The sequence below is a fragment of the Phragmites australis genome, chromosome 16 (assembly GCF_958298935.1).
Source record: "Phragmites australis chromosome 16, lpPhrAust1.1, whole genome shotgun sequence".
Taxonomy (NCBI): Eukaryota; Viridiplantae; Streptophyta; class Magnoliopsida; order Poales; family Poaceae; genus Phragmites; species Phragmites australis.
In genome coordinates this window covers 27413355-27421950 of record NC_084936.1, presented here as the reverse complement: position 1 = coordinate 27421950, position 8596 = coordinate 27413355, and the positions used below count along the sequence as shown (strand labels likewise).

General features: G+C 42.6%; 1 pseudogene; it reads left to right on the top strand.

Moving 5' to 3' along the window:
- Positions 1-208: 208 nt before the first annotated feature.
- On the top strand, positions 209-881 carry LOC133895192 (BTB/POZ and MATH domain-containing protein 1-like; annotated as a pseudogene).
- The last annotated feature ends 7715 nt before the right edge of the window (positions 882-8596 follow it).

Here is an 8596-nt window from a genome sequence, read left to right as displayed (position 1 = left end):
GCTTGACTGCATGGAAACTTTTTACATCAGCTCCGAGGACTTCTCCGCCGGGGGCGAAGTCTGGAGGATTAACTGCTTCCCGCCTGGTTCCAGGAAGAAGTATGGCGACTACCTATCCGTCTATCTCCATCCCGTGAGCAAATACCAAACCTCAAAGCTATCTTCGAGGTGTTCGTGATGGACAGAGACGGCGCGCCATCGTCGTCCCATGCATGCAAGAAGGTGCGTGCAGGTCTACCCACTACCAGAGGGCTTCAAAGAGTGGGGGTGGCATCGGTACGTAAAAGGAAGAGACCTCGAGTCGCTCTACGCGAAGAACGGCGTGGTCACCCTGGCGTGCGGGGTCATAGTTGTGCGCGACGAACCCCTGCCGGTCGTGCCGCCCTCCGCTGATCTCGGGAGCCATCTCGGTCGCCTGTTGGACTGCGCCGACGGCTCTGATGTTCCATTCATCGTTAACGGCAAGAAGTTCCATTGTCACCGGGCTGTGCTAGCTCGCCGCCGGCTCGCCGGTCTTCAAAGCGCAGCCCCTCGGTTCCATGGCAGGCGCCAAAATGTCACATATCACCTTGCATGACACCGCTTCCGCGACATTCAAGGCTATGCTCTGGTTCGTGTACACAGATTCCTTGCCTGGAGATGATGAGCTCGGGGGCTCTCCAAGCGAGATGTTGCAAGATCTGCTCGCCATGGCCGACCGGTACGCATTGGATCGGCTGAAGCTTATCTGTGCTAGCAAGCTATGGAAGAACATATCAGCAGATACTGTTGCTGCTACTTTATACTGTGCCGAGATGTATAATTGCCCGGAGTTGAAAAGGAAGTGCATTGCCTTCATTGCGGAGGAGGAAAATATCAAGAAGACCCCATTAACCCGATAGTTATTTTCTTCAGTTGGTGCAGATGTTCGGATGGACTATTGCCAAGCTGAGGAAGAAGTTCGGGGTATATATAGAGGCATCCATACATGCCAACACATCTACTTCAGGCGTTCAAGCTTAGCTTTGTAATGTTTTGAGGCCCGGTGAATGCTAGCTGAACCTATTCAAATCGTACTCGTATTTTAGGGTTTAGGATTTTCGGACTGCGGTCATGTTGCGCTGCGCCTACTTTTACTACTACTTCCATGCAAACTGTTTGTTGTTCATCCATTCTCGATAACTGAATCTAGTTGTTATATCCGATGGCCGTTGCGCCTTAGTAGTAATGAAGACCGTAGTCTCCTTGGTATCTGTTTCTGCTTTTTTTTCATTCAGAATGTTCATCTCTCGCTGTTGTTGATCCGTCTCTCCATGTCATGTTCATGTGTTAATCTATTTGGTAACTGAAGTCATCTATAATACTCTGATACCGTTGTTCCTAAGACAGTACCTTAATGCAACTCCACACACCTTTAGTTATCTGTATCGACACTCATACACTCCTTCTGTTTCATTTTTATTCTTAGAAAACTCCATACACCTTCAGTTATCTGGTAGTAACTTTTGTTCGGCGCCTATACGACTCAGCTCTTGTTTGCAAACGCTAATGTGGTATAGATTTTTCTATCCGATTAACAATTTCTCGCTATTCATGTTCACATTTGAATTCGTGTAAAAATATGGATGTAAATGTGGTATGGAGTTTGCTAATCGATATCCAAACTATCTGTATTCTCAATAGCACCATATAAACATATTTTTGTAATATGCCTACATTCCTGCGGTTTAAGGATTTTTTTTTTGGAGTATTCGAGTAATGGGTATTAATTCGCTAGGAGTACTAGAAACTGTTGATTTCGTGATGATTTCTCGTTAATTTTACTTGTCTATTATTCAGTGGCGCTGGAGGCTCGGACCATGGATTCCGCTTTCCACAAATTCCTGGTAAACTACAGCAAACCAAGCACCTCGCCACTGGCATGGTCATCCACTCCACGTACTTTTAGAAATAGTAGTTGTATTTTTTTTCAATCTTCAAAATTGAATTTATCTAAGATTTTCTAATAAAATATATCATTTATAGCTACAAAACCTATATAATATAAAATTATTTTAAATTGTGATTCTAATTGTATACTTTTTATACATTAGATATTTTTATAATTTGAAATATTAATCAAAATATATAAAATTTGATTTTTTTTAAAAAAATACATCTACTTCAATGCCATCTTCGAGGCCTTCTTGAGGAACACGGACGGCCAGCCGTCTTCCAAGGCTGCAAGAAGGACGGACGTTCTTCTGTTCCAAAGGTAAGGCTGGGGATGGTTGGGGGCAAGATTTACAAGTTCGTATGGCGTACGAAAACGGAGGTTGAGCGATTATCGGAAAATCGTGATTATCGTAATAACAGCTCGAAATTTAGTAAAAATTCGTACAAATTCAATCGGTCAAATTTACAAATCGTTGCCAAAATCCGACCGAATTGGACTGTCGGTTACCAGATAAATTGGACCGATAACCGATCGGTTTATGCGATTTATCGAACGATTTTTACGATAACTGAACTAGTCAAAATTCAAGCGATTTTGAACGATAACTGATCAAATTTTGGCGGTTCTCGAACGAATTATTCGAATTTCCATGAAGTTATAGAAAAATCAAAAAAATCATAAAAATAACAAAATATTCAGCCAAAATAGAAACAAATATAGCATGAGATTTGCTATATTTTGTTTAATCATAATATCTACTCTTGCATATATCATACATAGGGGAAAAATTGTAAAAAATGAGGGGAAATTTTGGCATGACATTTGCTATATTTTGAATATTTTTAAGGAAACAAATAGATACTGATAGCAATACGAGCATGACCATATAATTATTTCATCGAATAAATTTGTCGAATTGTCCATACAAAAGCTAGAAACACAATCATATGTTATCCATCAAAACTTACCAAATGTAGTTTGCATAGTATCCACACCACATGCAACCTACGAGATAGAAAAAATTAATACAATACCATGATATGTAGATAAAGTAGTTGCAGAAAGTAATTATTATCACCTTCAGTACCACCAGCTTCTAACAGTGGGCGATTAAATTCGGTTGTATTGTACTCTTCGGTGGACATGAGTATTATTTGTCGTGTAGATAGTAACTCTGCCTAACTTTGCCCCGTCCATACAGAAGCGGTTGACCATTATCCTTGCAATAAGATATAAAATTCAGGCTCTTGCTACTCATAGACCCACTGAATAGGAGGCTCTGCCTGAGCATCGAGGATAGGATAGTCGTACATATATGATTCAAAACTACTATCCATGCTATAGTTGCTGGAATAGCTCGCACTATCTTGTAGTCCATCATGGCCACCTTATATGATATGCCTTTGTGAGGATGGGGCACCATGGTTCTCGTCCTGTGTAGTACGTGTAAACTAACTCTCACCAGAGAATTGCATGGGAGCAACGGCAGAGGATGGGCGTGGAGGAGCACCACCTCCCTGAACGTCATCGTCACCGCTATTTGTCTTTGAGCTGCTGTCATTAGACTCTTGGTAAGTTAGGCTCTTTGAGGCACTATCTATGTTCTCATCGCTTTGCACTATCTGTATTCTCCTTATCAAGCTCTGGGGTAGTATTTGATCTACCAGTCTTCATCCAATCCTTGAGCGGACTGTTCTCCTCATTCAATGTGAGCTCCATAAGCCGCTGAAATAGATCAGCATCAATAGTCGACCTGGTCCCTGCATCCAAATTATTCTGTATTCTCAGGTTATTGTTTATATATACCAACTTATGAAGTTTCTTGTAGCTTAACCGGTTGCAAACTTTTGTGCGGATAAATGCAAATGTACTTCAGTTCCTCTCACATCCACTAGATGAAGCGCACTGAGACACTAGGTGTCTGGCAAGCATCGTTAGTGTAGGTGCAGATGAACTGAACATATACCACCATTGCGATGTAAGTAGGTAAAGTGATCTAACGTTTAGAAAAGTAGATAAATAGATATAACTGTTAGATATGTCAACGCAATTCGTACCAGGTGGAGTTCTGCCGTCACATGCCATCCGTGAAGCGAGCGGACTAGCGAATGACCAAGACTTTGTCACATTTCAACCTCATTAAGTGTTTCCGCGGCAGTACTAACATTGGTCATCCCCTTGAATGCCTCCCAGAGATCTTCTAACAAGGTTGGACCCATGCCATACATGTAGTGCATCCGAGGATTCAATGCGGCTGCTGCAAGTTGATGATCAAAGTATTAGTACCATAAACATTAATACAATAAGAATGCAATTGGTAAGAGTGTATCACCGGCATTCAAGTAGGTCCCATTCGTTAGATCATACATTCTGCGATCAACAACTGCCATGAACTTTTCAAAGGTATCCATATCATTGTGATACAACGAATCGTAATCCTGCTTGACAATGCTGTATCTCAGGAGCACCTCACTCAATGTCGGCACCTTGTCTTAATCTGCAAATCGAAGGAAGGCACACAATGGGTGAACGAAATCGACAACCATTTTAAGGTTGTCCCACAATGTTAAACTGGATAGGCAACCATGTGTGTATCTCCCAATGTCAGAACCCATGTAGCGAGACTGTTGTAGGTCACTAGATGCCATCCATTACATGAACCTATCCTTTCGACGTAGAAAGCTTTCAAGAAATAGATAGTTTGTGCCAAATCTTGTGGCATTTCACCTCACCAACTCTCCACCAATCGCGGTCTTCATCATTTCATGCAGCTTTGAATGATTGTACAACCATCGCGATATGGATCTTGCACTTTGAATAACAATGTCGTGATCTCTAAATTCACCAATTGATTTCAACATTAAATTTATCGAATGCGCTACACAAGGCTGCCACGCTATAGTAGGATACTCCCTTCTAAGAACTTGACATGCCTTCTTATAGTTGGACCCGTTATCAGTCACGATCTACACAATATTTTGTGGCCCCACATCATTGACCACTGATTTTATCTCCTGCATAAACGAATCAACCAAATAAATATGCAACAATTACAATACGAAGTTAACAACGCAGCAAAACAATGTACCTTGTTGAAATACTTGGCATCTTGGCTGTAGCCAGTCGCATCTACGGACTTGTGAAAAAACATACGACCATTGCAATATAAAAGAAATTAATAATACTCATGTGCGTCGGTCCAGTCCAAGAATCACACATGATGGTCACACCATACTCTGGCCATTCTAGCTTCCACTTGTAAAATATCCTCTTCAATGCACTCTCGTTCTCGTCTAGGAACTTACCATCTATATCCCAGCCAGTTGGAGATAGGACACCCTCTCCTGTTATACAACAGATGATCATAAGTCAAAAAGAAAGAAATATAAAAACAATAAATTTTTTTACATACTTTATCACTCACCCTATTTCTGTGTTTCTTTCATTGCAGCAACAAAGAATGCGTCGTCCGCCTTTTCATTCTTTCCCTTCGCACTCCATGATCTCATGTCAATCCTCTGCTACATAAGGGCTTTTGCTACAACAACATTCTAATCCCTGACACTTGGTGGTGGCTCCCTGGTTGAAGATGCCCTCCTAAGCATCTCCTTTAACACATTGCCTCCTCTGGCACTTCCACTATCATCTCCATGCTCGTAGGACAAAATTGCCCTCCTCCTAAACTCTTCCTCCTCCCTAGACTGAGCCATGGCATGCTGCACTTGTTCCTCTTCCATCTCCTCATTATCGCTTGTCAAATCTACCTGAAATCTTACTGACTCTTGCCTATGAAGCCACACCTCAGACCTCCCTTCCTCTTATCTCTTGCCCTATCCAGCTCACGCCTGAAGTAATCACGCACATTTGGAGGCATCCTATCACAATGTATAACATTCGATCCGCGCCCTGCCAAATGTTCTCAACCTTATGGCACAACCGCCTTTATTTTCCTTATTGCAGTAATTGCACCTAAATCCCAGGACCAAATTGTCCCCGTGCTGCCACATCACATCTCTATCCGTCGTCAATTACTGTAAAACAACATATATCATCATATTAGCACTCCAAAAATTCCAACAACGAGTAAACATTGAGCTAAACTTAGTACTAGGCGCTAACCAACGCTAACTGACACTAACCACTTTGAACTAACCCTAACCAAGATCGGTAATCGAGCAAATCCTACTGATAACCAAGAGAATCGTACAAAAAACGACCACATCAACGCTGAATCGCACTGCCGAGCTCCTACTAGCGGTAACCGACCTATTTAAGTAATATATCGCTCGGATTTAGCGACTTACCGACCGCACATGATCAATTACCATTGTGATGCGCTTGGTCGCTAGACGCGAGAAGCTCCCCGCGACGCGCTTGGTTACCGCCGTCTCCCGACCGATTTCTGAGCTTTCTCCTCCAGATTGCTTCGGCCACTCAGCGGATCTGGTGGAGCTCGCAGCGGAGGTGAAGTTTTTGTTGTGGCCGAATCGATGAACACAAGGATGAGCTCATGGTGGAGCCACCAGTCTTATCCCATAGAGTTGGGCCGAAACGGGCCGTTAGCTCTATGCATTCGGCCCGTTTCAGCTTTTTTCTTTTTTTGGGCCTTTTCCAATGTTACAATACTTGAACACATATTCTCGATGCAAACATCATTTTTTTTTAAAGTTTGTTTTCACAAATAGTCTTAGAATTGCCTCTAGTTTTTTATGGAATTTTTTATTTTTTAAATTCGATTAGAATTTTTTTAATTCAAATTCGATAACCGTTCGTATTTCAAAATCGAGCCGAGGGGTAAGGTCGGTAACCACGATATTCGCTCAGTAATCGTTGAATTCTGAAACCCTGGTAACCACAATATTCGCTCAGTTACCGTCAAAGAAGAAGCAGAAGACCTCGCTGGATAGTCTGATGATTGATTTGAACACACCGGAGGAAAGCACCGAAGCATTGTTGACAAAAGGTAGAATGCAGTAACCTCACCGGAAGGTCCGGTGCTCTGAAGATATGTACATCGGAATATATGTTTCAAAGAGGGTTGCATTGGCTTGGCTGGCTGAGGATAACGCATCGGATGGTCCGGTGATGAAGTGATACTCACCGGAGAATACGTCGGAGCAATTTACATAGGGAAGATGTTGGCTCGGATGGCTAAGGTATACTCACCGGAAAGTCCGGTGATGAAGATGGTATACACCTGAGTGTCCAGTGTTCACAGAGGCTTGAGTGGGGTTCCAACGACTAGTTTATGAGAGTGTACTCACCGGATGATCTGGTGTTAGTACTATTGTTCTCACCGGATCATCCGGTGTTAACAACCTTTCAGAGACATTGGATTAACAGCTAGTGCACGAGTTTGAGACTATAAATACCTCTCCACTCAGTTATTTGAGTGTGCTGGAGTCTAGATAAGTTCATATACACCTGCGAAGACATCCAAGTCACCAAAGTGCTTAAAGTGATCATCCAAAGCAATTAAGCACAAGATTAGAGAGTAATTGGTGCTTATAGGCCTAGAGAGTATGTTACTAGGTGATTGTTGCCTAGAGAGTGGATCAAGGAGTGATCCAACAATGTACCTCTTGGTACGTCAGCAACTTGGAGTCTTGGTGACTCGCCGGCAAGCTTGTTGATCCGTCGACTTGGTGTGGAGCGGCGGCAAGGCAATTCTACGGGGACGCGAAGACCCTTGCCTTTGTGACTCAAGCTCCGAAGTGATTATGGCGGCAAGTAACTGGAAGAGAGGATAGTAGTGAGACATCGCCTTGGTAGCTCATCCGAGTGGAGGTCTTGTCTTTGTGATTTGGTGGCTCAAGAGCCGTGACCAGGTGCCATCCGAGAGTATATCCTTTGTGGAACTCCAACGTGGACTAGAGGTGGTATTCATACCATCGATACCACGGGAAAAAATCCTTATGTCAAGTTTGCTCTCTCTACATTATTTACGTTTCCGCATTTACTTACTTGCAAATTTAACTTTTTAAATATGTTGCAGGTGATTTGATCGGTAGAGTAGACACACTAGATAAACCTAGAGAATATTTAGATAGAAACTGATATAAATTTATGTTGTATTATTTTTGGAGCTGAAATAGCTCTAAGTGTCCTAATTCACCCTCTCCCCTCTTATGACATCACCAATCCCTTCACCATTCTCCAGCGTGGTCAAACTCCATGTTTGAGATCATCATCCTCTGTTCTGATGACAAAGCATCAGAGGAAAAAGTGGTTGGCGAACCCGCGGCCGCCGAATTTGAGTGGTCGTCAGAGTTCACTTTGGAGGACATCCTCCTCCCCTGCCAGGAGGAAGTTGACTGGAACCTCCTCGAGGAGGAGATTAGGCAGGAGGAAGAGAAGAGGGTCAAGGTGAAGAAAGGAGTAACCAAAGAGTCTTTTGGCTCCTCCGATGATGATGATGATGGTAGGGCGGCAAACTTCTGCATCAGTTACTACATCATGAGGAACCTAAGGCACAAATTCTTCTATTAGAGTCTCTTATTTTTCTTCTCACGAGTTGCCCAAGAGACGACGTTTGTAGAAGATGAAAGTTTGTAGAAGATGAGAGATTTTCTGAATCTTAGCACATTATGTTATTTCTATATGTTTGTAGAAGAAGAAAGTTTGTAGAAGGTGAAAAAAGGGCAACCCAGTAGACCCATCTAACGCACGTCTGGACACTGG